Raw genomic sequence first — 27272 nt, 5'->3', positions numbered from 1 at the left:
GCCTGGTCCTGGTTCCAAAAATACGGGGGACAAAAAGCGTAGGGGTCCCCCGTATTTTTGAAACCAGCACCGGGCTCCACTAGCCAGGTACATAATGCCACAGCCGGGGGACACTTTTATACTGGTCCCTGCGGGCCTGGCATTACATACCCAACTAGTCACCCCTGGCCGGGGTACCCTGGAGGAGTGGGGACCCCTGCAAACAAGGGGTCCCCCCCTCCAGCCACCCAAGGGCCAGGGGTGAAGCCCGAGGCTGTCCCCCCCATCCAAGGGCGGCGGATGGGGGGCTGATAGCCTTGTGAAAAATTGTGAATATTGTTTTTAGTAGCAGTACTACAAGTCCCAGCAAGCCTCCCCCGCAAGCTGGTACTTGGAGAACCACAAGTACCAGCATGCGGTGGAAAACCGGGCCCGCTGGTACCTGTAGTACTACTACTAAAAGAATACCCCCAAAAAAACTGGACACACACACCGTGACAGTATAAGTTTATTACATACATGCACACCTCCATACATACATACATACTTACCTATGTTCCCACGAGGCTCGGTCCTCTTCTCCATGTAGAATCCTAGGGGTACCTGTGTTTATAAATTATACTCACATAATCCAGGGTAGAATCCGACCTTTGAATAATCCACGTACTTGGCAAAAAAACAAAAAACGGAAACCCGACCACGCACTGAAAGGGGTCCCATGTTTACACATGGGACCCCTTTCCCCGACTGCCAGGACCCCCCCTGACTCCTGTCAAAGAGGGTCCCTTCAGCCAATCAGGGAGCGCCACGTCGTGGCACTCTCCTGATTGGCTGTGTGCTCCTGTAGTGTCTGTCAGGCAGCACACGGCACAGATACAATGTAGCGCCTATGCGCTCCATTGTAGCCAATGGTGGGAACTTTGCGGTCAGAGGTTGACCGAAAGTAACCTCACCGCTGACCGCAAAGTTCCCACCATTGGCTACAATGGAGCGCATAGGCACTATATTGTATCTGTGCCGTGTGCTGCCTGACAGACACTACAGGAGCACACAGCCAATCAGGAGAGTGCCACGACGTGGCGCTCCCTGATTGGCTGAAGGGACCCTCTTTGACAGGAGTCAGGGGGGTCCTAGCAGTCGGGGAAAGGGGTCCCATGTGTAAACATGGGACCCCTTTCAGTGCGTGGTCGGGTTTCGTGTTTTGACATGAGTCCCCCTGGACCCAGGGGCCCGTGTGCACCACACACACTGCACCCGTTATAGAAACGCCTATGGTTTCTACGCAAGTCCGAAATGCAAAGTCTGTCAGTTTGTGAATAAATAGAACAGTTTTCAAATGCAGATAACAGCAAGTCCTGGAAAATCATAGGGAAATTGAGTTGTCTAAGTACGCATTTGGTTTATATATTGTAATGTGGCAAAAGGTATGTGGGTAAGACCAAATGTCAGTTAAAATTGCGCATATTTGAGCATATGAGAAACATTTGAAATAAAATTGAAAACGATAGTGTGCCTCGACACTTTGCAGAATGTGGCGGCTCGAGTATGAATGGTTTCTCATTTAAAGCCATAGATAAAGTTAATATGGATGATAAAAACAAACTATCCCAGCGTAAGACATTTTGGATCTATACGCTACATACCTTAGTGCCGTCCGGTTTAAATGAGGGATATGATATTTAACCTTTTCTTATAACTGACACAGCTCACTGACAGCATTCAGCGCTACAGCGGCAACAGTCACATCCCGGCTGTTGTGCTGATATAGGGCCTGATTCAGACCTGATGGCTGCTGTGTGTTTTCGCACAGTGGGCAATCATTGATAGACTGCGCATACACCGCAATGTGCACGCATGCCGGCAAACAACAACAGGCATCGCCAAACAGCGACAGGCTGGTGCAAAAATCGCACAGCCTTTCGCATGCTGATTGGCAGGTGGAGGCCATTTGTGGGTGGTAACTGACCGTTTTCTGGGAGTGTCAGGGAAAACGCAGACGTTCCCAAGCGTTTTCAGGGAGGGTCTGTGACGTTGATCAGCCATTTCTCATTGCACTGTAGGAGTAAGTCCAGGACTGCGCACAGACTGCACACAGAGCCGGCCCTAACCAATATGATGCCCTAGGCAAGATTTTGGCTGGTGCCCCCTAGCACCACCGCTGGTTCCGCCTCTGACCTTGCACCTCTTTCCCAGCACCATCACCCCTCACCCATAGCAGTCCTTATTTTGGTGATTGTACCCCCTATATTTTAAATAGGAACAGTTCGCACATTTGGCGCACAGCCCAAAAAGGGGTGTGTTTTTGCTGGCAAGGGTCATGGCCACACAACAGTAACCCCAATTCCAATTACACCACACAGTACTGCAACTTTATTCACATTTTATCATGCGATAGTGTCCATAATTCATATTACATCCCACAGTAGTATCACTTTACCTTATAAACGTTACTCCTCACAGTAGAGCCTCTTATTCACATTACATCACACTGAATTGCTCCTTATTCACATTACACCACACCCTATTGCTCTTTATTCACATTAGACAACACAGTAGTGCCCTTTCCATACGCAATGCCACATAGTAGAGCACCTTATACACATAATGCCACACATTAGTAATGCATTTATACACATAATTCCACACAGTAATGCCCCTTACACATATGAGACACATTATTAATGTCCTTATAAACATAATGTGCCTTACACTTTATAACAACCTTTATCAATGCCCTTTTACACATAATGGGGGTCATTCTGACCCCATCGCAAGCTGCAGTTTATCGCAGCGGTGCGATCGGGTCAGAACTATGCGGCCGTCTGGCCGCTGCGATCGCCTCTGCCTGATTGACAGGCAGAGGTGTTCGCTGGGCGGGGGGGCGGAACAGCGGCGTTTGGCCGCCGCTTCGTGGGCACGGTCCGGCCAACGCAGGCGTGGCCGGACCAAACGGGGGCGGGCTGCAGCGGCTGCGTGATGTCACACGCAGCCGTTGCGGGCTGGGGAGCGATGAGTAGCTCCCAGCCAGCACGCTAAAGCTCCGCTGGTCGGGAGCTACTCTTGAAGTGCAAAGGCATTGCCGCTGTGCGATGCCTTTGCACTTCTGCAGGGGGGAGCTGGCACTGACATGTGGGGCGGGATAGCCCTGAGCTGGGTGTCAGTGTGAATGATCGTAGCTGTGCTAAATTTAGCACAGCTGCGATCATCTCAGAATGACCACCAATGTCCCTTACATATTAATGCCCTTATACACATAATGATGCACATAGTGCCCCCTAGACATTTGCTGCACATTATTAGTGCCCCTATACACATAATGACACACATACAGTAGTACCGTTACACATATGCCGCACATTATTAATGCCCTTATACACATAATGACACACGTAGTGCCCCTTTACACATATGTTGCACATTATTAATGCATTTTTACATGACACAGATAATGCTCCTTACACATATTCTGAACACTACTGCACAACCAACCCACTCACATGCACACAGCACTCACACTGCCACTAACACTGTGACCTCTGCTTCTGCTTGGATACAGATGTGTCCTCATTAATCTTGCCTCAATGTTAATGCCGGGCACCTTTTTTTATGAAAATGCATCTTATTTGCATTGCTATGTGGCTAGGATGCACAAGCAGCTTCTGTTGATTAATATGATATGCAGCATGCCTATATACTGTGTGAGACTGTGGCTGTATCTGCATATGAAATGCTACACAAAGAATATAGGCATGCTGCATATCATTTTAATCAGCAGAAGCTGCTGATGCCCCTAGGCATATCAAATGCCCTAGGCAATTGCCTAGTTTGCCTATGCCTATGACCGGCTCTGACTGCACACACTGGAAAAATCATTCGATGGTGAGTGAGGCGCGAACGGATTTGCAGCTCTCCGCTGACTGAGGGATTTTTTGCAGCTCGGCGTAACATGCTATTGCGCACTTGCACGGCGAATATACTGTACACTCCCCTTGGGGGGGCGACTATCTGATCCACAGCCGGCGCTACCATTAGGCAGCTGTCTATGGGCGCCGGCACTTGGGGTTGGGGAGTGCTGAATTTAGTTTAAAAATGACGTATGTCATAGGATGTGCGCTGCGCGGAATGTGAGGCGGCCGCTCCCTGCTCACCCGATACGTGCTTGGTCCCTGCCTACCACTCCTACATCGCTCGCTTCCTCTTCCCCGATAACTAGGTAGAAGATCCGCTCCTGCCGCCGACAAGTCATGTGAGGACGAGAAGCTGCTGGAGCTTGAGGAGGAAGCTGGGGGCAGAACCTTCACACTGGGTAGCAAGAACAATAGCTGCCAGTTCTTCCCGGCTCCACCGGCTGATGATTTCTCCAACTTCTATGGTAATTGCTGGTGGTGGCCCCTGAGAAGGGTAGATTATCCAATATACACAGGCTGTTAGGACTCACCTATTTGTATAGCAGCTTTCAAATCCCTTTTTTGCACCTGGTATGATTTATTTTTTTTATTTCTACTTTTATAACTTGTATTGTATATACTGATCTAGTCTAGTGATGGATGCTCCTGCAAGCTGTGCATTGCCTCCCAGTGTATAGACATTAGTGTTAGGACATTGGCCCTGCTGGCTAATTCTCCTGTGCTGTTGTGAGCAAATGTAATGTTGCACTGTTCGGGAAAGTCCGCTGACTGCCCTGCTTTCCTTCCTCTGCTAAGCAGTGGTTGTGATGCACACATATGTTGCAATCTTGCTGTTCTGCACAGTTGCTAAACAGCCAGTGAGCTACTTGTCCAATTTCCCTATCCTATTTCAGATACAGGTTCATGTCATGTGTAACTGCACTCTGTAGTTGGATGCTGCAATATCTGACAAATACAAGGGTCTGATGTATAAAGTTGCTCTTGAAGCCCATACATGATCTTACAGCTGATGAAATTAACCAACTAAGATCACCGCTTTAGTCTAACAATACTGATTCCATTAGTACTTCATTAATATTATGTAAAGTATACAGTCTGTTTGTTGGATATGTAGATTCCGTGTCCATAGTTGTAATATAAGGAGATTTATGATAGACTTACCATTGTTAAATCTCTTTCTGCAAGGTACACTGGATTCCACAGGGAATAACATGGGGGAGTGGAGTTGGATCTTGATCCGAGGCATCAACAGGCTAAAGCTTTGACTGTTCCCAGGATGCACTGCACCGCCTCCTCTATAGCCCCGCCTCCAGGCACTGGAGCTCAGTTTTGTTAACCAGTCCAATGCAGTAGCAGGTAAGATAGACGGTAGATGTTAGTCACATAGAACCACATTCTCACGACAGGAGAAGGGACTAGTGGCTAATGCCATACAAACCCAAAAAAAGCTAAGTGCGTCAGGGTGGGCGCCCTGTGGAATCCAGTGTACCTCGCAGAATGAGATTTAACAATGGTAAGTCTACCATAAATGTCCTTTTCTGCAGCAGGGTACACTGGTATTCCACAGCGAATAACATCGGGGATGTCCTAAAGTAGTTCCTCATGGGAGGGGACGCACTGTAGCGGGCACAAGAACCCGGTGTCCAATGGAAGCATCCTGGGAGGTGGAAGTATCAGAGGCATAGAACCTGATGAACGTGTTCACTGAGGACCACGTAGCCGCCTTGCATAATTGTTCAGCGGACGCGCCACGGCGGGCCGCCCAAGAAGGACCCACACACCAAGTAGAATGGGCTTTGATGGCAGCAGGAGCTGGGAGCCCAGCCTGCGCATAGGCTAGTGCAATCACCATTCTAATCCATTTGGCCAAGGTTTTTTTATTCGCAGGCCAGCCACATTTGTGAAAACAAAAAAGTACAAAAAGGGAATCTGACCTCCTGATAGAGGCAGCCCTTTTCACATAAATACAGAGAGCCCGTACCACATCCAAAGATTGTTCTTTGGAGGACAAACCAGAAGAGATGAAGGCCGGAACCATAATTTTCTGGTTACGGTGAAAAGATTATACCACCTTAGGCAAATAACCTGGGCGAGTTCGAAGACCTGCCCGGTGACGGTGAAAAATCAGAAAGGGTGGACGACAGGACAAAGTGCCTAAGTCCGACACCCTCCTAGCAGAGGCAATAGCCAACAGAAACATGACCTTAAGCGTAAGGCATTTAAGGTCCATAGACTCAAGAGGTTCAAGTGGAGACTCTTGTAGGGCATTCAGAACAACAGCAGATCCCATGGAGCCACAGGAGGGTCATAGGGAGGCTGAATCTGTAAAACACCCTGAGTGAAAGTGTGAATGTCAGGAAGAGACGCAATTTTTCTCTGAAACCACACCGACAAGACAGATATATGGACCTTGCGGGAGGCCAGACGAAGGCCCAAGTCTAGGCTTTGTTGTAGAAAAGCCAAAAGCCTGGAAGTTCTGAAAGTATATGCATAATTCTTAGCAGCACACCAGGTGAAGTAAGAATTCCAGACCCTGTAATAAATCCGAGCCAAAGCTGTTGGCTTTCAACATAGTTTGAATGACTGCCTCAGAGAATCCTTTCGCTCTCAGGAGTCACGAATCCTTTCAGAGTCAGAATCCTTTCGCTCTCAGGAGTCTTCAAGATCCACACCATCAAAGCCAGTCTGGCCAGGTCCGGGTAGACACAAGGGCCCTGAACGAGGAGATCTGGGCATTGAGGAAGTAGAAGAGGACGCTCTATCGAGAGACCCTGCAGGTCTGAGAACTAATGCCATCTGGGCCACGCTGGAGCGACTAGAAGTAGTATCCCTCTCCTTCTTGCTTGAACTTCTGTATTACCCTGGGTAGGAGTGACACTGGAGGGAACACGTATGGCAGCCGATAGTTCCATGAAATTGCCAGTGTGTCCAAGAATGCTGCTTGAAGATCACTTCTTGTCCTTGCTCCGATGACCGGAACCATGTGATTGTGCCATCAGGTCTACATCTGGTAGGCCCCACTTGTCCACTAGGAGTTGAAAGACTTCTGGATGAAGACTCCACTCTCTGGCGTGCATGTCCTGACGATTGAGGAAGTCCGCTTCCCAGTTGAGGACTTCCGGAATGAACACTGCCGATATTGCTGGCAGATGGCGTTCCGCCAATTGAAGGATTTTTGACACTTCCATCATTGCCATGTGGCTTTGAGTGCCACCTTGATGATTTATGTACGCCACCGTGGTGGTGTTGTACTTGAACAGGCCTGTTCTGTACCTGAGGCAGGGCAAGTGTCAACACATTGAACACCGCCCGCAGTTCCAGAATGTTTATCGGGAGGAGAGATTCCTCCTTGGTCCATCGACCCTGGAGTGAGTGTTGCTCCAACCCCGTGCCCCAACCTCGCACACTGGCATCCGTTGTCAGTAGAACCCAGTTGGAGATCCAGAAGGGACGCCCCCTGCTTAACTGTCGATCCAGTAGCCACCAGCTCAGTGACCTACGTACCTCCGGATTTAAGGAAATCATTTGAGACCTGATCTAATGGAACAATCTGTCCCACCTGGAAAGTATTAACCTCTGCTGAGGGCGGGAATGAAATTGAGCATACTTTACCATGTCTAAAGACTACACCATGAAGCCTAGTACTTGCATCAACACTCTCGGGCGAGAGAGGAAGTATCTGATCATGTTTCAGAACATTCTCCGGAGATAGAAACAGTCTTTGGCTGTGGGTGTCCAGCAGCGCCCCCAGGTCCACCATACTCCGAGCAGGGACCAGTGGGGACTTCCAATTGATGAGCCACCCATGGGCTTGTAGGAATTGGACCACCATCTCCAGTTGACTGAGGAGGACATCTTGGGAGTTCGCCAGAATCAGCAAGTCATCCAGATACAGCAGGATCCTGATTCCCCGATGACGGAGGGAAGCTATCATCACGGCCATGACCTTGGTGAAAATCCGAGGTGCCGTGGCCAGTCCAAATGGCAGAGCCTGAAATTGAAAATGAAGGTTGCCATTAGCAAACCACATATATTGCTGATGCAAAATGGCAATAGGTATGTGCAGGTAAGCATCCTGTATGTCCAGGGATACCATATAGTTCTCGGGTTCCATGGCCAGCACAATAGAGCGCAGAGTTTCCATATGGAATTTGGACACTCTCACAAACTTGTTCAATGATTTGAGGTTGAGGATAGACCGGAAAGACCCATTTGGTTTCGGAACTAGAAACAGGGTCGAATAGTAGCCCTTGCCTCTCTGGGACAAAGGTACCGACACAACCACTCCTGTTTCCAGGAGGGATTGTACAACCAGGTGTAGAGCTTGCACTTTCAACGGATCCGAGGGGATAACCGTTAAACCGAACTGGCGAGGGGGACGTCTCTTGAAAGAGATTGCGTACCCGTGAGAGACAACTTCCCGCACCCAGGCATCTGAAGTGGTCTTTAACCGGGCCTGGGCAAACTGCAGAAGTCGGCTTCCCACCCTGGGTTCCCCCAGGGGGAGGCCCGCTCCATCATGCAGCAGGCTTATCTTGTTTGGAAGCAGGCTGACGGGTGGCCCAGGATTGTTTAGATTTGGGCTTAGTGGTTTTGGAAGTACGAGCCCGTCTCGGGTACGCCTGACTTTTTGCTTTACCTGGAGGTCGAAAGGAACGAAAAGTTGTACTCTTAGTACTCTGAGCAGAAGGATTAGTACTTGTGAGAAACGCAATCTTGGCCGTCGCCAAGTCAGTTACAATCTTATTCAGATCTTCCCCAAACAGTATGTCTCCCTTAAAAGGAAGCACCTCCAAGGTCTTTTTAGAGTCCAGGTCCACTTTCCAGGACCTCAACCACAGAATCCAGCGATAGATGTAGTAGATGCCTTGGCCGCCATGACCCCTGCATCAGAGACCGCCTCCTGAATATAGTGAGAGGCTGTGGTAATATACGATAGATATTGTCTGGCAGTGTCAGAAAAATCCTGAGGTAGCTCATCCTCCATTGTCTGAACCATGCTTCAATTCCTTTTGCCGCCCAAGAGGCAGCCATAGTGGGTCTTTGTACAGCACCGGTAACAGTGTAAATAGACTTCAGGCATCCCTCCATGCGCTTATCTGTTGGTTCCTTCAGTGAGGTGACAGGCAGAGTAGATGACACCACAAGACAGGCAACATGAGAGTCCACCGGCGGTGGAGTTTCCCACTTGTTTCTCAACTCTGCAGGGATAGGATAACGAGCTAGCATCTTTTTAGACGGGGAAAACTTCTTTCCTGGAGATGACCAGGATTCCTGACGTATGTCAATTAAAAGGTCAGAATGTGGTAAAACTACTTTAGTAACCTTCTGACGTTTAAACTTATCAGGTTTCTTAGACGTAGCAGGGGGCTCAATGTCATCATCAATTTGGAGGATTAGATTGATAGCCTCCACAAGGTCAGGAACATCAACCTGTGTTGTAGATTCCTCATCAGAAGCAACTTTATCAGTGTCTCATGGATCAGTATATTCCCCATACTCATCGGAAGAAGTATCCAAAATATTAGTGGAATGTGAGGAAAAAATGGCCTGCTTAGATGATCCTTTGGCCCCAGAGGGGCATGGGGTGCACTTTGTCTAACCAAAGACTGATTTAATTGCTGTAACTGGGTAGACAGAGTATCCACCCATGTTGGATTAACGACAGAGGCAATGGTGGTCATTCCGAGTTGATCGCTAGCTGCCGTTGTTCGCTGCGTAGCGATCAGTGAAAAAAAAACGGCTAATCTGCGCATGCGTATGCACCGCAATGCACACGCGCATTGTATACGGGTACGAAGTCCATTGTGGTTTTGCACTGGTTCTAGCGATGATTCCAATTGCACAGCCGAACGCAAGGAGATTGACAGAAAGAGGGCGTTTAGGTGTGTCAACTGACCGTTTTCTGGGAGTATTTGGAAAAATGCAGGCGTGGCCGGGCGTTTGCTGGGCGGGTATCTGATGTCATTACCGTGTCACTTGTCGCAGCAATCATCGCACAGGATAAGTAACTACAGGGCTCGGTCTTATTTTGCACAAAATGTGTTTGCAGGCGCTCTGCTGGACAGGCGTTCGCACGCCTGCAAAGTGAAAATACACTCCCCCGTGGGTGGTGACTATGCGTTTGCATGGCTGCTGAAAACTGCTAGCGAGCGATCAACTCGGAATGACCCCCAATATGTGGCTGTAATGGCACAGGAGGTCCAACAGGGGTGTAAAATGTGTTACAAGCGTAGTCAGCATATTTGAAAACGCTGCCCAAGGTGGGTCCTGATTGGCCACAGGTGCCGCAGGCGGACTGGGAGATGTATGACACCCAGCGCCTGAACCAGCAGCTAACACTTCCCCCACTGGTGAATCCTTGGCGCCAGCACTGCATGATGCAGGAGCATCCGCGGATGTCCCGCCCTGTGTAGCGAACATTGTATGGGATGTAGCCTTAGGGCGTAACAGTACAATATAGCCAAACAAACACAAAACCAGCAAATAATCCCCTGTGTTATGTGGTGTGGGGTGACTGAAAAACACAGTGAGAAATACAAAACAGTATACCCTGTGTAGCACTATACATTATATGAGACCCTGACGCACCTAGCCCCCAGAGTACACATACTGTGATAGCAAAACGTGTGATACACAAGAATGGAATCCACACAGCAGCTACAGGCACACTCAGTCACAGGTACAATGCAAGAATTATTATATATAAACAATAAAACTGTACAGGACTAGTAAATTACATATAGATATATATGTATACAGATATAACAATGCACAATAAACACTGGATGTATATCACAGAATACTTGTACTAAATATTCAGATAGCAGTACACTTGTTCTTAACTAACACTGTCTAAAATGACACGTAGAATACTTAAGTGTCTCTAAAAGCACAGCGCTGATGATACAGGTGGATTTACAGAGGAGACAGTGCCCATCAGTCCCGGAGATCAGCCCAGCTATGTAATGGCGCCAAAATCTGTCAGGGAGTGAGGGAGAGAGAACTGCAGCTACAGGGCGGGAACACCAGCAGTAGATGGAGCCAGGATCTGGGGGAGGGGCTACAGGTCAGCACCTTATCCCCTTTGCTTGACTTCACCTCCGGGTACTGTGGAGCCTTTTATAAACGGTTTTTAGAAAATCCGACCTGTGCTCCTTGCACTGGTGGATATAGCGGGTTCCCTGTGCGACACAGTGTCCATGCCAGTGGCACGGTCCGTCTTTTGGGACGGCGACCGGATCGCGATTTACCGGCAGGTCACACCTGGGGGACTCTCTGACCTCCTCCCTTTAGTGCAGCCATGCGATCCTGTAGAGTGGCAGCGGTGGTGTGCCTGAAAACCGGAGCGTCTCCGCTGCAAGTACCCGGGAACCTGGCCGTGGGAGTATGCAGCGCCGCTTTGAGAGGTGATGGAGCCGCAGCACAGCATGTCATAAAGACATAGAAAGTGCTGTGGCCCTTGAAGTCTTCAAAAAAGCTCTTTTCAGGGCTGCCTAGCACAGCCCCATCTGTTAGTGACCTGCACTGCAGGCACCAACTTACAAACTGATCTCCAGTGCATGAAGGCGGGGCTATAGAGGAGGCTGTGCAGTGGATCCTGGGAACAGTCAAAGCTTTAACCTGTTGGTGCCTCGGTTCAAGATCCAACTCTACACCCCGATGTTATTCCCTGTGGAATACCAGTGTACCCCGCTGCAGAAAAGGGCAGTATTGATTGTAAAGTGTACTATGTGGTACAGACGTGTGCTGAAAGACTGGCCCTCACCCCCAATCATACTTTCCTACTTTTGAAAAAGCATTTCAGGGAGAGTGTGAAAGTAACACATAAAAGCGCGGACGTGTACTGCGCGTGTAATTAAAACGAGCCCTAAAGCAGATAGTAAGATCTACTTGTAGATGAAAGGACTTTTTTGACTGGATGACTAAAGTAATAGATAAACCATATCTAGGGTCCCCCCTTTATCTAGACTTTAGTAAAGCTTTTAACACTGTCCCACATAACCCTAATCCTGACCCTAATACCCTAACCAAAACCCTAATCCTACTCTAACCCCTAACCAGGGTCCGGTGTTAGGGTGTTCTGCGCCCTCCTGCAAACTATACATTTTGCGTCTTTCTACAAACACAGATGTGGCCGATCTCATTCTACCCGCAAGCAACCACATTGCGCTTGTGACTAGCTGTGGCCAGTTCGCGGGAGTGTATACTAGGGATGAGCGGGTTCGGTTCCTCAGAATCCGAACCCGCCCGAACTTCAGTTTTTTTCACACGGGGCCGAGCGACTCGGATCTTCCCGCCTTGCTCGGTTAACCCGAGCGTGCCCGAACGTCATCATCCCGCTGTCGGATTCTCGCGAGGCTCGGATTCTATCGCGAGACTCGGATTCTATATAAGGAGCCGCGCGTCGCCGCCATTTTCACACGTGCATTGAGATTCATAGGGAGAGGACGTGGCTGGCGTCCTCTCCGTTTATAGAGAAGAGAGTGAGACAGTAGAGAGAGACACAGTAGTAATTTTGGGGAGCATTAGGAGGAGTACTAGTAGTTACTTGCTGAAGTGATAGATAGTGTGACTGTATTCTCTGACTTGTGGGGGAGACACTGACAGTGGGGAGCAGTTAGAGTCTGAGAGCAGGACTCAGGAGTACATATAACGTACAGTGCACACTTTTGCTGCCAGAGTGCCACACTGCCATTGTGACCACACTGACCACCTGTTAGGGTCTCCTGCCCTGTGCTGCCACGTCGTCATGGCAACCGGGAGACAAGAGCTAGCGGAGTAACCTGAGCGCAGCTGATACTCCGGTTCGCGTCTTTTGCTGTGCAGTGGTTATAGGCTCTGTGCACGGCAGGGGATCCGGTGCTGGTTTTTGTGCTCACAGTCTGTGAGGTCTGAGTGGGGCGTGGACAGCACCTGCTTTATAAGGCCTCTTCTCAGGGTAAGCAGATGCTGCTGAATCTTTGTTGGTTAGTCAGTTCCTGAAAGTTAACCAGTACTGTGTAGCTTTGTATTTGTTTGTTGCTTACTGCAAATAGGCCTGGGGATTTGGTATTACACTCTGCCAATCCAGACCTAGCAGTAAGACTGGAGTCAGTCGTTTAGCTTGCTGGGGTTCTGTTACTACTCTGTGAACTTAGCAAGTTTGCGGCTGTATTCTAAGACTTGCCTGTCTAATCCTGTCTCACTGTGCTAGGTGTCAGGGGTCAGTTTAGTGGCAGTAAGCTGAACCTGTGCACTGCAAGTGAGAATTAGGATTGTGGAGACTCTCCTTGTGTCTATCATTCCATCTCTGACCAAGGAGTTTACTGCCACACCCGTTGGTAACCCTTTAGGGTTTTGCTGTTGCCCTTGGCAACAGCATTTCGGGTTCTCTACGTATTAAAACACAACATCTTGCTTTTCCCATCTGAGCAGTTCTAATACAAGGGAGATACCCAGTTCCTTAGCCTCTGGGCTTCTCTGTTCACCTTGTGTGTATTTTGTTACCCTATCACCTTCTGTGTACGTTATGTCATATTCCCCAGTCTGTCTGTGAGTCCATTTGTTTTGCATAACAGTTCAAACACCAGTACATTCCTGCAGGCACTGGAGTGCATAACAGTTATGACACCAGTACTTTCCTGCAGGCACTGGTGTGCATAACATATTCAGCAGCCTAATACTCCTGTTAAATTTTGTGGGAATATGGAGCATACCCCTCAAAATACGTTGCAACAGGTGGTCGATCAGGTGCAGGTCCTGACTCGACAATTTAATGATTTGTCCATTAAAATGCACACCTCCCAGGCTGCTGGCGGAGCTCCCGCAGCAGCAGCACCTGCAGGGGTTAAGGAGCCGAAAGTAAATCTCCCGGATCGTTTTTCTGGAGATCGCTCGCAGTTCTTTTGTTTCAAGGAGAGCTGCAAGCTATACTTCCGGCTTAGGCCTCAGTCTTCTGGGTCGGAGATTCAGCGGGTGGGCATAGTGATTTCCTTGCTACAAGGAGACCCACAGGTCTGGGCATATGGGTTGCAGCCTGACTGTCCGTCGCTTAAAAGTGTTGATGCTTTTTTTACGGCACTGGGCATGTTGTATGATGACCCTGACAAGACGGCCTCAGCCGAGGCTCAGATTTCGATCCTTAAGCAAGGGCGAAGGCCAGTTGAGGTTTACTGTACGGAGTTTCGGAGGTTGGCCCATGATACCCAGTGGAATGACCCAGCCCTGAGACACCAGTACCAAAGAAGTCTTTCTAACCAGATAAAGGACCAACTGGTACAATATCCCTTGCCTGATAGCTTGGATCAGCTCATGCAGTTATACATCCGGGTGGATAGACGGCTGAGAGAGCGTAGGCTTGAAAGGGAGACTGAGATTTCCTTCCTTCCCAAGGGAACCTCAGACTCTGAGGAATTTTCCGAGGAGCCTATGCAGATTGGGGCTACCCGCCTCTCCTCGCGTGAGAAGACGCGGAGGAGACAGCAGGGGTTGTGTTTGTACTGTGGGAATAAAGGTCATGTGGTAGTATCATGCCCAGAAAAGCCGGAAAACTTCAGGGCCTGAGGGTGATGGGAAATATCCTGTCAGGCCAGAAGTCAGAATTTCCCAAGAAGACTTTTATCATTCCGGTGACCTTGAAGATCCTCGGTCAAACTGTCAAGACTGAGGCCTTTGTGGACAGTGGGGCCGACGGGGTTTTTATGGACCGCCAATTCGCCCTGAAACACTCTATTCCCTTAGTACCCTTGGCATCAGAAATTGAGATTTGTGGGTTAAACGGGGAACCATTATCCCAAGGTAAAATTACCTCTTGCACTAGCCAGATTTCTTTGTTTATTGGAGCCACACACTCTGAAAAATTGTCCTTTTATGTGACTGTCTGTACTTTTGCCCCATTGGTGTTGGGGTTACCCTGGTTAAGGGCCCACAATCCTCAATTTGACTGGGTCTCTGGGGAGATTCTTAGTTGGGGTACTGATTGTTTCAGGAGTTGCTTGAGCCTTCCAGTCAGGCTCTCGCAGCTAAGTTTGCCAGGATTGCCAGGGTGTTATGCAGATTTTGCGGACGTGTTCTCCAAAAAAGTTGCAGAGGTACTACCTCCCCATCGCCCCTATGACTGTGCCATTGATTTGTTGCCAAATGCTAAGCTTCCCAAGAGCAGGTTGTACTCCCTGTCACGTCCTGAGACTCAGGCTATGGCAGAGTACATTCAGGAGAACTTGGCTAAGGGATTTATCAGACCTTCACAGTCTCCAGTTGGGTCGGGGTTCTTCTTCGTGGGTAAAAAGGACGGTTCGTTGCGACCCTGCATCGACTTCAGGGAATTGAACCGTATCACGATTAAAAACTCATACCCACTGCCTCTCATTTCGGTCTTGTTTGACCAGCTTCGTACTGCCACCATTTTTTCTAAGATTGACCTACGCGGTGCGTACAATCTAATCCGAATAAGAGAGGGGGATGAATGGAAGACTGCCTTTAATACCCACTCAGGGCATTATGAATATTTGGTGATGCCTTTTGGGCTCTGTAATTGCCCCGGCAGTCTTCCAGGATTTCATGAATGATGTGCTCAGGGAATATTTGGATAGATTCTTAGTTGTATACTTAGATGACATCCTAATCTTCTCCCATTCGCTGGAGGAACATCGGAAGCATGTACGCTTAGTCCTCCAGAAACTCAGAGACCACCGGCTTGGGGCGAAGCTGGAGAAGTGCGAATTTGAAGTTCAGCAAATCGCATTTCTAGGATACATTATCTCCCCAGAAGGTTTCCAAATGGAGGGTTCCAAGGTACAGGCAGTCCTGGATTGGGTGCAGCCCACTAGTTTGAAGGCGCTTCAGCGTTTCCTGGGCTTTGCGAATTTTTATAGACGATTTATCGCTGGATTTTCGTCTATAGTGGCGCCCTTGGTGGCACTCACTAAGAAAGGGGCGGATGTTGCTCACTGGTCTTGTGAGGCTAAAGCGGCTTTTGCCCGTCTCAAAAGGGCATTTGTTTCGGCCAAGGTGCTGCGACACCCAGATCCAGAGCGTCCTTTTGTGGTGGAGGTGGATGCCTCTGAGATGGGTATTGGGGCAGTGCTTTCTCAGATGGGAGTGTCTGATAATCGCCTTCATCCCTGTGCTTACTTTTCCCGTAAATTTTCGCCTGCCGAGATGAATTATGACGTGGGTAACCGGGAATTGTTGGCTATTAAGGATGCACTCGAGGAGTGGAGACACTGGCTTGAGGGGGCTAAGTTTGTGGTCTCAATTCTCACTGACCATAAGAATCTGGCATATTTAGAGTCAGCAAAGCGTCTCAATGCCAGGCAGGCACGATGGGCTTTGTTTTTTGCTCGCTTTAATTTTTTGATAACATATCGCCCTGGGTCAAAAAACATCAAGGCTGATGCGCTCTCGCGGAGTTTTGCTCCAATCCAGGAGACCACCGAGGAGCCGTTGCCCATTGTTTCCCCATCATGTATTAAAGTGGGCATTACCCAGGACCTCTTATCATTAGTCCTTAGAGCACAGGAGCAGGCTCCTCCAGACCTTCCGGTAGGTCTTTTGTTTGTGCCTCCTAGGTTAAGACAGCGAGTGTTCCTGGAATTCCATGCCAAGAAGTCGGCAGGTCACCCGGGTATTGCCAGAACTCGGGAGTTGCTATCTAGGGCGGTGTGGTGGCCCTCGGTGGCTAAGGATGTGGATCAGTGGGTTCGGGCATGTGACATCTGTACCCGAAATAAGACTCCTAGAGGGGTTCCTGTTGGCCCATTACATCCACTCTCTATCCCATCTAAGCCATGGACCCACATTTCAATGGATTTTGTGGTGGACTTGCCAAAATCCTCGGGGATGACAGCCATCTGGGTTGTCGTTGACAGGTTTTCGAAGATGGCGCACTTCGTTCCACTGGTTGGGCTGCCATCGGCCAGACGCCTGTCTGAATTATTTATGCTGCATGTTGTGCGTCTCCACGGGTTGCCACTTGATGTGGTCTCTGACCGCGGATCCCAGTTTGTGGCCAAATTCTGGAGGGCATTTTGTTCCGATCTCCAGATTTCTGTCAGCTTGTCGTCAGGCTACCATCCGCAGTCTAATGGGCAGACTGAAAGGGTGAACCAGTCCTTGGAGCAGTTCCTCAGGTGTTATGTCTCCAAGTGTCAGACTGACTGGGTTGCTCATCTGTCCATGGCGGAGTTTGCCTATAACAACGCGGCTCACTCTGCTACAGGGATCTCTCCCTTCCTTTGTGTGTATGGGCATCATCCTAAGGCCAATTCTTTTGACCCCCTGGACTCCACGCCTGGTGGTTCCTCTGTGGTTTCGGTCCTTAGAGGTATTTGGCGGAAAGTGAAGAAAGCCCTTGTGTCTGTGTCATTAGTGACCAAAAGGGTTTTTGATAAGCGGAAAAGACCCTGCAGCTTCAAATTAGGAGACTTCGTCTGGTTGTCTACCAAGAATTTGAAGTTGAGACAGCCATCTCATAAGTTAGGCCCCCGGTTCATCGGCCCTTATAAGATCACCAGGGTTATCAATCCGGTGGCATTTCAGTTAGATCTGCCCCGTTCTTTGGGTATCAATAAAACATTTCATTGTTCCCTTTTAAAACTGGCGATTAGTAATCCTTCTTCCAGTGGAAGACCTTCCCCTCTTCTGATACGTGGCCAGAGGGAGTTTGTTGTTGAAAGGATTCTTGACTCCAAGGTGGTTCGGGGTCGGCTGTCATTTTTGGTGCACTGGAAGGGGTATGGCCCGGAGGAGCGGTCGTGGGTGCGCAGTTGTGATCTTCATGCCCCCAGACTGATACGCTCTTTCTTCTCGCAGTTCCCCGATAAACCCGGTGGTAGGGGTTCTTTGACCCCTCGTCAGAGGGGGGGTACTGTTAGGGTCTCCTGCCCTGTGCTGCCACGTCGTCATGGCAACCGGGAGACAAGTGCTAGCGGAGTAACCTGAGCGCAGCTGATACTCCGGTTCGGGTCTTTTGCTGTGCAGTGGTTATAGGCTCTGTGCACGGCAGGGGATCCGGTGCTGGTTTTTGTGCTCACAGTCTGTGAGGTCTGAGTGGGGCGTGGACAGCACCTGCTTTATAAGGCCTCTTCTCAGGGTAAGCAGATGCTGCTGAATCTTTGTTGGTTAGTCAGTTCCTGAAAGTTAACCAGTACTGTGTAGCTTTGTATTTGTTTGTTGCTTACTGCAAATAGGCCTGGGGATTTGGTATTACACTCTGCCAATCCAGACCTAGCAGTAAGACTGGAGTCAGTCGTTTAGCTTGCTGGGGTTCTGTTACTACTCTGTGAACTTAGCAAGTTTGCGGCTGTATTCTAAGACTTGCCTGTCTAATCCTGTCTCACTGTGCTAGGTGTCAGGGGTCAGTTTAGTGGCAGTAAGCTGAACCTGTGCACTGCAAGTGAGAATTAGGATTGTGGAGACTCTCCTTGTGTCTATCATTCCATCTCTGACCAAGGAGTTTACTGCCACACCCGTTGGTAACCCTTTAGGGTTTTGCTGTTGCCCTTAGCAACAGCATTTCGGGTTCTCTACGTATTAAAACACAACATCTTGCTTTTCCCATCTGAGCAGTTCTAATACAAGGGAGATACCCAGTTCCTTAGCCTCTGGGCTTCTCTGTTCACCTTGTGTGTATTTTGTTACCCTATCACCTTCTGTGTACGTTATGTCATATTCCCCAGTCTGTCTGTGAGTCCATTTGTTTTGCATAACAGTTCAAACACCAGTACATTCCTGCAGGCACTGGAGTGCATAACAGTTCTGACACCAGTACTTTCCTGCAGGCACTGGTGTGCATAACACCACCAGTATAATATATATTGTGATTGTCTGCTTAGGAGTACTACTTGCAAGTTGCTGATAGTGTGACCACTGACCAGTGACCTGACCACCAGTTTAATAATCACCACCAGTGAGTTTAATATATATATATATATACATATATATATATATAATTGTATATAATATATATATAATATTGTATACCACCTACCCGTGTTTTTTTTTTTTCTTTCTTCTTTATACATACTACTATAGTAGCTTACTGTAGCAGTCTGCGGTGCTGCTGAGCTGACAGTGTCCAGCAGGTCCGTCATCAGTCATTACATAATAAATATATATACCTGTCCGGCTGCAGTACTAGTGATATTATATATATATATATATATATATATATATATTGATTTCATCTCATTATCATCCAGTCTATATTAGCAGCAGACACAGTACGGTAGTCCACGGCTGTAGCTACCTCTGTGTCGGCAGTCGCTCGTCCATCCATAATTGTATACCACCTAACCGTGTTTTTTTTTTCTTTCTTCTTTATACATACTACTATAGTAGCTTACTGTAGCAGTCTGCGGTGCTGCTGAGCTGACAGTGCCCAGCAGGTCCGTCATCAGTCATTACATAATAAATATATCTACCTGTCCGGCTGCAGTACTAGTGTGATATTATATATATATATATTGATTTCATCTCATTATCATCCAGTCTATATTAGCAGCAGACAGAGTACGGTAGTCCACGGCTGTAGCTACCTCTGTGTCGGCAGTCGCTCGTCCATCCATAATTGTATACCACCTACCCGTGTTTTTTTTTTTTTCTTTCTTCTTTATACATACTACTATAGTAGCTTACTGTAGCAGTCTGCGGTGCAGCTGAGCTGACAGTGTCCAGCAGGTCCGTCATCAGTCATTACATAATAAATATATATACCTGTCCGGCTGCAGTACTAGTGATATTATATATACAACATATATATTGATTTCATCTCATTATCATCCAGTCTATATTAGCAGCAGACACAGTACGGTAGTCCACGGCTGTAGCTACCTCTGTGTCGGCAGTCGCTCGTCCATCCATAATTGTATACCACCTAACCGTGTTTTTTTTTTCTTTCTTTCTTCTTTATACATACTACTATAGTAGCTTACTGTAGCAGTCTGCGGTGCTGCTGAGCTGACAGTGTCCAGCAGGTCCGTCATCAGTCATTACATAATAAATATATCTACCTGTCCGGCTGCAGTACTAGTGTGATATTATATATATATATATTGATTTCATCTCATTATCATCCAGTCTATATTAGCAGCAGACACATGACGGTAGTCCACGGCTGTAGCTACCTCTGTGTCGGCAGTCGCTCGTCCATCCATAATTGTATACCACCTACCCGTGGTTTTTTTTTTCTTCTTTATACATACTACTATAGTAGCTTACTGTAGCAGTCTGCGGTGCTGCTGAGCTGACAGTGTCCAGCAGGTCCGTCATCAGTCATTACATAATAAATATATATACCTGTCCGGCTGCAGTACTAGTGATATTATATATATATATATTGATTTCATCTCATTATCATCCAGTCTATATTAGCAGCAGACACAGTACGGTAGTCCACGGCTGTAGCTACCTCTGTGTCGGCAGTCGCTCGTCCATCCATAATTGTATACCACCTAACCGTGGTTTTTTTTTTTTCTTTCTTCTTTATACATACTACTATAGTAGCTTACTGTAGCAGTCTGCGGTGCTGCTGAGCTGACAGTGTCCAGCAGGTCCGTCATCAGTCATTACATAATAAGTATATATACCTGTCCGGCTGCAGTACTAGTGATATTATATATATATATATTGATTTCATCTCATTATCATCCAGTCTATATTAGCAGCAGACACAGTACGGTAGTCCACGGCTGTAGCTACCTCTGTGTCTTTTAGTTGTGCCTATTAAAATATGGAGAACAAAAATGTTGAGGTTCCAGAATTAGGGAAAGATCAAGATCCACTTCCACCTCGTGCTGAAGCTGCTGCCACTAGTCATGGCCGAGACGATGAAATGCCAGAAACGTCGTCTGCCAAGGCCGATGCCCAATGTCATAGTACAGAGCATGTAAAATCCAAAACACAAAATATCAGTAAAAAAAGGACTCCAAAATCTAAAATAAAATTGTCGGAGGAGAAGCGTAAACTTGCCAATATGCCATTTACCACACGGAGTGGCAAGGAACGGCTGAGGCCCTGGCCTATGTTCATGGCTAGTGGTTCAGCTTCACATGAGGATGGAAGCACTCAGCCTCTCGCTAGAAAACTGAAAAGACTCAAGCTGGCAAAAGCACCGCAAAGAACTGTGCGTTCTTTGAAATCCCAAATCCACAAGGAGAGTCCAATTGTGTCGGTTGCGATGCCTGACCTTCCCAACACTGGACGTGAAGAGCATGCGCCTTCCACCATTTGCACGCCCCCTGCAAGTGCTGGAAGGAGCACCCGCAGTCCAGTTCCTGATAGTCAGATTGAAGATGTCAGTGTTGAAGTACACCAGGATGAGGAGGATATGGGTGTTGCTGGCGCTGGGGAGGAAATTGACAAGGAGGATTCTGATGGTGAGGTGGTTTGTTTAAGTCAGGCACCCGGGGAGACACCTGTTGTCCGTGGGAGGAATAGGGCCGTTGACATGCCTGGTGAAAATACCAAAAAAATCAGCTCTTCGGTGTGGAAGTATTTCACCAGAAATGCGGACAACATTTGTCAAGCCGTGTGTTGCCTTTGTCAAGCTGTAATAAGTAGGGGTAAGGACGTTAACCACCTCGGAACATCCTCCCTTATACGTCACCTGCAGCGCATTCATAATAAGTCAGTGACAAGTTCAAAAACTTTGGGCGACAGCGGAAGCAGTCCACTGACCAGTAAATCCCTTCCTCTTGTAACCAAGCTCACGCAAACCACCCCACCAACTCCCTCAGTGTCAATTTCCTCCTTCCCCAGGAATGCCAATAGTCCTGCAGGCCATGTCACTGGCAATTCTGACGAGTCCTCTCCTGCCTGGGATTCCTCCGATGCATCCTTGCGTGTAACGCCTACTGCTGCTGGCGCTGCTGTTGTTGCTGCTGGGAGTCGATGGTCATCCCAGAGGGGAATTCGTAAGCCCACTTTTAATTCTTCCACCAAGCAATTGACTGTCCAACAGTCCTTTGCGAGGAAGATGAAATATCTCAGCAGTCATCCTGTTGCAAAGCGGATAACTGAGGCCTTGACAATTATGTTGGTGTTAGACGTGCGTCCGGTATCCGCCGTTAGTTCACAGGGAACTAGACAATTTCTTGAGGTAGTGTGCCCCCGTTACCAAATACCATCTAGGTTCCACTTCTCTAGGCAGGCGATACCGAGAATGTACACGGACGTCAGAAAAAGACTCACCAGTGTCCTAAAAAATGCAGTTGTACCCAATGTCCACTTAACCACGGACATGTGGACAAGTGGAGCAGGGCAGGGTCAGGACTATATGACTGTGACAGCCCACTGGGTAGATGTATGGACTCCCGCCGCAAGAACAGCAGCGGCGGCACCAGTAGCAGCATCTCGCAAACGCCAACTCTTTCCTAGGCAGGCTACGCTTTGTATCACCGGTTTCCAGAATACGCACACAGCTGAAAACCTCTTACGGCAACTGAGGAAGATCATCGCGGAATGGCTTACCCCAATTGGACTCTCCTGTGGATTTGTGGCATCGGACAACGCCAGCAATATTGTGTGTGCATTAAATATGGGCAAATTCCAGCACGTCCCATGTTTTGCACATACCTTGAATTTGGTGGTGCAGAATTTTTAAAAAAACGACAGAGGCGTGCAAGAGATGCTGTCGGTGGCCAGAAAAATTGCGGGACACTTTCGGCGTACAGGCACCACGTACAGAAGACTGGAGCACCACCAAAAACGCCTGAACCTGCCCTGCCATCATCTGAAGCAAGAAGTGGTAACGAGGTTGAATTCAACCCTCTATATGCTTCAGAGGTTGGAGGAGCAGCAAAAGGCCATTCAAGCCTATACAATTGAGCACGATATAGGAGGTGGAATGTACCTGTCTCAAGCGCAGTGGAGAATGATTTCAACGTTGTGCAAGGTTCTGCAACCTTTTGAACTTGCCACACGTGAAGTCAGTTCAGACACTGCCAGCCTGAGTCAGGTCATTCCCCTCATCAGGCTTTTGCAGAAGAAGCTGGAGGCATTGAAGGAGGAGCTAAAAGGGAGCAATTCCGGTAGGCATGTGGGACTTGTGGATGGAGCCCTTAATTCGCTTAACAAGGATTCACGGATGGTCAATCTGTTGAAATCAGAGCACTACATTTTGGCCACCGTGCTCGATCCTAGATTTAAAACCTACCTTGTATCTCTCTTTCCGGCAGACACAAGTCTGCTGGGGTTCAAAGACCTGCTGGTGACAAAATTGTCAAGTCAAGCGGAACGCGACCTGTCAACATCTCCTCCTTCACATTCTCCCGCAACTGGGGGTGCGAGGAAAAGGCTCAGAATTCCGAGCCCACCCGCTGGCGGTGATGCAGGGCAGTCTGGAGCGACTGCTGATGCTGACATCTGGTCCGGACTGAAGGACCTGACAACGATTACGGACATGTCGTCTACTGTCACTGCGTATGATTCTCTCACCATTGAAAGAATGGTGGAGGATTATATGAGTGACCGCATCCAAGTAGGCACGTCAGACAGTCCGTACTTATACTGGCAGGAAAAAGAGGCAATTTGGAGGCCCTTGCACACACTGGCTTTATTCTACCTAAGTTGCCCTCCCACAAGTGTGTACTCCGAAAGAGTGTTTAGTGCCGCCGCTCACCTTGTCAGCAATCTGCGTACGAGGTTACTTCCAGAAAATGTGGAGAAGATGATGTTCATTAAAATGAATTATAATCAATTCCTCCGTGGAGACATTGACCAGCAGCAATTGCCTCCACAAAGTACACAGGGAGCTGAGATGGTGGATTCCAGTGGGGACGAATTGATAATCTGTGAGGAGCGGGATGTACACGGTGATATATCGGAGGATGATGATGAGGTGGACATCTTGCCTCTGTAGAGCCAGTTTGTGCAAGGAGAGATTAATTGCTTCTTTTTCGGTGGGGGTCCAAACCAACCCGTCATTTCAGTCACAGTCGTGTGGCAGACCCTGTCACTGAAATGATGGGTTGGTTAAAGTGTGCATGTCCTGTTTATACAACATAAGGGTGGGTGGGAGGGCCCAAGGACAATTCCATCTTGCACCTCTTTTTTCTTTCATTTTTATTTGCGTCATGTGCTGTTTGGGGAGTGTTTTTTGGAAGGGCCATCCTGCGTGACACTGCAGTGCCACTCCTAGATGGGCCAGGTGTTTGTGTCGGCCACTAGGGTCGCCTAGCTTACTCACACAGCTACCTCATTGCGCCTCTTTTTTTCTTCTTTGCGTCATGTGCTGTTTGGGGAGTGTTTTTTGGAAGGGCCATCCTGCGTGACACTGCACTGCCACTCCTAGATGGGCCAGGTGTTTGTGTCGGCCACTAGGGTCGCTTAGCTTACTCACACAGCTACCTCATTGCGCCTCTTTTTTTCTTTGCGTAATGTGCTGTTTGGGGAGTGTTTTTTGGAAGGGCCATCCTGCGTGACACTGCAGTGCCACTCCTAGATGGGCCAGGTGTTTGTGTAGGCCACTAGGGTCGCTTAGCTTACTCACACAGCTACCTCATTGCGCCTCTTTTTTTCTTCTTTGCGTCATGTGCTGTTTGGGGAGTGTTTTTTGGAAGGGCCATCCTGCGTGACACTGCAGTGCCACTCCTAGATGGGCCAGGTGTTTGTGTCGGCCACTAGGGTCGCTTAGCTTACTCACACAGCTACCTCATTGCGCCTCTTTTTTTCTTTGCGTCATGTGCTGTTTGGGGAGTGTTTTTTGGAAGGGCCATCCTGTGTGACACTGCAGTGCCACTCCTAGATGGGCCAGGTGTTTGTGTCGGCCACTAGGGTCGCTTATCTTACTCACACAGCTACCTCATTGCGCCTCTTTTTTTCTTCTTTGCGTCATGTGCTGTTTGGGGAGTGTTTTTGGAAGGGCCATCCTGCGTGACACTGCAGTGCCACTCCTAGATGGGCCAGGTGTTTGTGTCGGCCACTAGGGTCGCTTAGCTTACTCACACAGCTACCTCATTGCGCCTCTTTTTTTCTTTGCGTCATGTGCTGTTTGGGGAGTGTTTTTTGGAAGGGCCATCCTGCGTGACACTGCAGTGCCACTCCTAGATGGGCCAGGTGTTTGTGTCGGCCACTAGGGTCGCTTATCTTACTCACACAGCTACCTCATTGGCCTCTTTTTTTCTTCTTTGTGTCATGTGCTGTTTGGGGAGTGTTTTTTGGAAGGGCCATCCTGCGTGACACTGCAGTGCCACTCCTAGATGGGCCAGGTGTTTGTGTCGGCCACTAGGGTCGCTTAGCTTACTCACACAGCTACCTCATTGCGCCTCTTTTTTTCTTTGCGTCATGTGCTGTTTGGGGAGTGTTTTTTGGAAGGGCCATCCTGCGTGACACTGCAGTGCCACTCCTAGATGGGCCAGGTGTTTGTGTCGGCCACTAGGGTCGCTTATCTTACTCACACAGCTACCTCATTGCGCCTCTTTTTTTCTTCTTTGCGTCATGTGCTGTTTGGGGAGTGTTTTTTGGAAGGGCCATCCTGCGTGACACTGCAGTGCCACTCCTAGATGGGCCAGGTGTTTGTGTCGGCCACTAGGGTCGCTTAGCTTACTCACACAGCTACCTCATTGCGCATCTTTTTTTCTTTGCGTCATGTGCTGTTTGGGGAGTGTTTTTTGGAAGGGCCATCCTGCGTGACACTGCAGTGCCACTCCTAGATGGGCCAGGTGTTTGTGTCGGCCACTAGGGTCGCTTAGCTTAGTCATTCAACGACCTCGGTGCAAATTTTAGAACTAAAAATAATATTGTGAGGTGTGAGGTATTCAGAATAGACTGAAAATGAGTGGAAATTATGGTTTTTGAGGTTAATAATACTTTGGGATCAAAATGACCCCCACATTCTATGATTTAAGCTGTTTTTTAGGGTTTTTTGAAAAAAACACCCGAATCCAAAACACACCCGAATCCGACAAAAAAAATTCGGTGAGGTTTTGCCAAAACGCGGTCGAACCCAAAACACGGCCGCGGAACCGAACCCAAAACCAAAACACAAAACCCGAAAAATTTCAAGTGCACATCCCTAGTGTATACACCATGCAATTGTATGGATCGCAGGTGCATGCACACTCACGTATACCCACGGGCATGCTTATCGTGGCAAACAAATCCTATTTGCTGAGATAGCAGAGGGTGAAAAGAGAGGATGACAGGGAGAGGGTGAGAGTCAGAAGGAGGTGACAAGGAAAGGGTGAAAATCAATGGGTGACAGTGAGAGGGTGGCAGGAGAGAGAGATGATGGGGAGAGGAGTGAGTGACAGGGAGAGGTGATGGGGAGAGAGGTGTGTGACAGGGAGAGGGTGGCAGGAGAGAGAGGTGATGGGGAGAGGGGTGGGTAACAAGCAGGGCTGGCCGGAGCTTACTTTTTTTTAGTAAGCAAAACTCTATTTTGGCGCCCCTTGATGGCGGCGCGCGCCACAAAATGGGTGTAGTCTCACAAGAAGGGGTGTGGCTATATAATTGGACCCCCAAGGATACAGGGCCGGGGTGACAGGGAGATAACGGGTGACTGAGGCTGGGGTGACAGGGATATAGCAGGTGACTGAGGCAGGGTTGACAGGGAGATAGCATGTGACTGAAGCAGGGGCGACAGAGAGATAGTGGGTGACTGTATCAGGGGTGACAGGGAGATAGTGGGTGACTGAGGCAGGGGTGACAGGGAGATAGCGGGTGACTGAGGCATAGGTGACAGGGAGATAGCATGTGACTGAAGCAGGGGCGACAGGGAGATAGTGGGTGACTGAAGCAGGTGTGACAGGGAGATAGTGGGTGAATGAGGCAGGGGTGACAGGGAGATATTGACAGGGGACATTATACAGGGAGCAGGGGCACACTGACTCACACATACTGTACGCACATATTGTGCAGGGAGAGCTGGCAGCCATGCAGAGTCACATACCTTTTTACCTCTGTCACGGGGCTGCTACAGCTCCCTGCCGTCATCACATGCTGCACTGTTCCCTCTCCCTGTTTCCAGGAATCAGGGGAGGGCTGGGAGCCGGGGGAAGGCTGCGGTGCAGGGAGAACTGTGTCCAGGAAGGGTGGGCGTCCACGGCGTTGTAGAGAGTGAGTCACGATGACTCACTGTCTGCAGCAGCGCCCTCTACTGTCTGGCTCTCTATGCGGCTGCGTAACCCGCGTATGCGTAGGGACGGCCCTGGTGACTGGGAGAAAGTGACGAGAGAGGATGGGAGTGAGTGGGTAACCAGAGAGAGCTGATGATCGGGGAGAGGCAGCCGGTGATAGGCACCCCCCAATGACTAATCAATCAATTTTCCAATTAGCTTAGTCTTTAATTACTTACCTTCCGCAGCGCTGCCTCTCCTCCGATTCTATTTTTCTTCTCCAGCGTTGCATAAAGTTCTTCTAGGGTCCGACAGGGCAAAGGACAGGTACATACTACCCCTGCACCCC

Source organism: Pseudophryne corroboree, chromosome 3 (genome assembly GCF_028390025.1).
Source record: "Pseudophryne corroboree isolate aPseCor3 chromosome 3, aPseCor3.hap2, whole genome shotgun sequence".
Lineage (NCBI taxonomy): Eukaryota > Metazoa > Chordata > Amphibia > Anura > Myobatrachidae > Pseudophryne > Pseudophryne corroboree.
Note: the sequence above shows the minus strand (reverse complement) of the source record.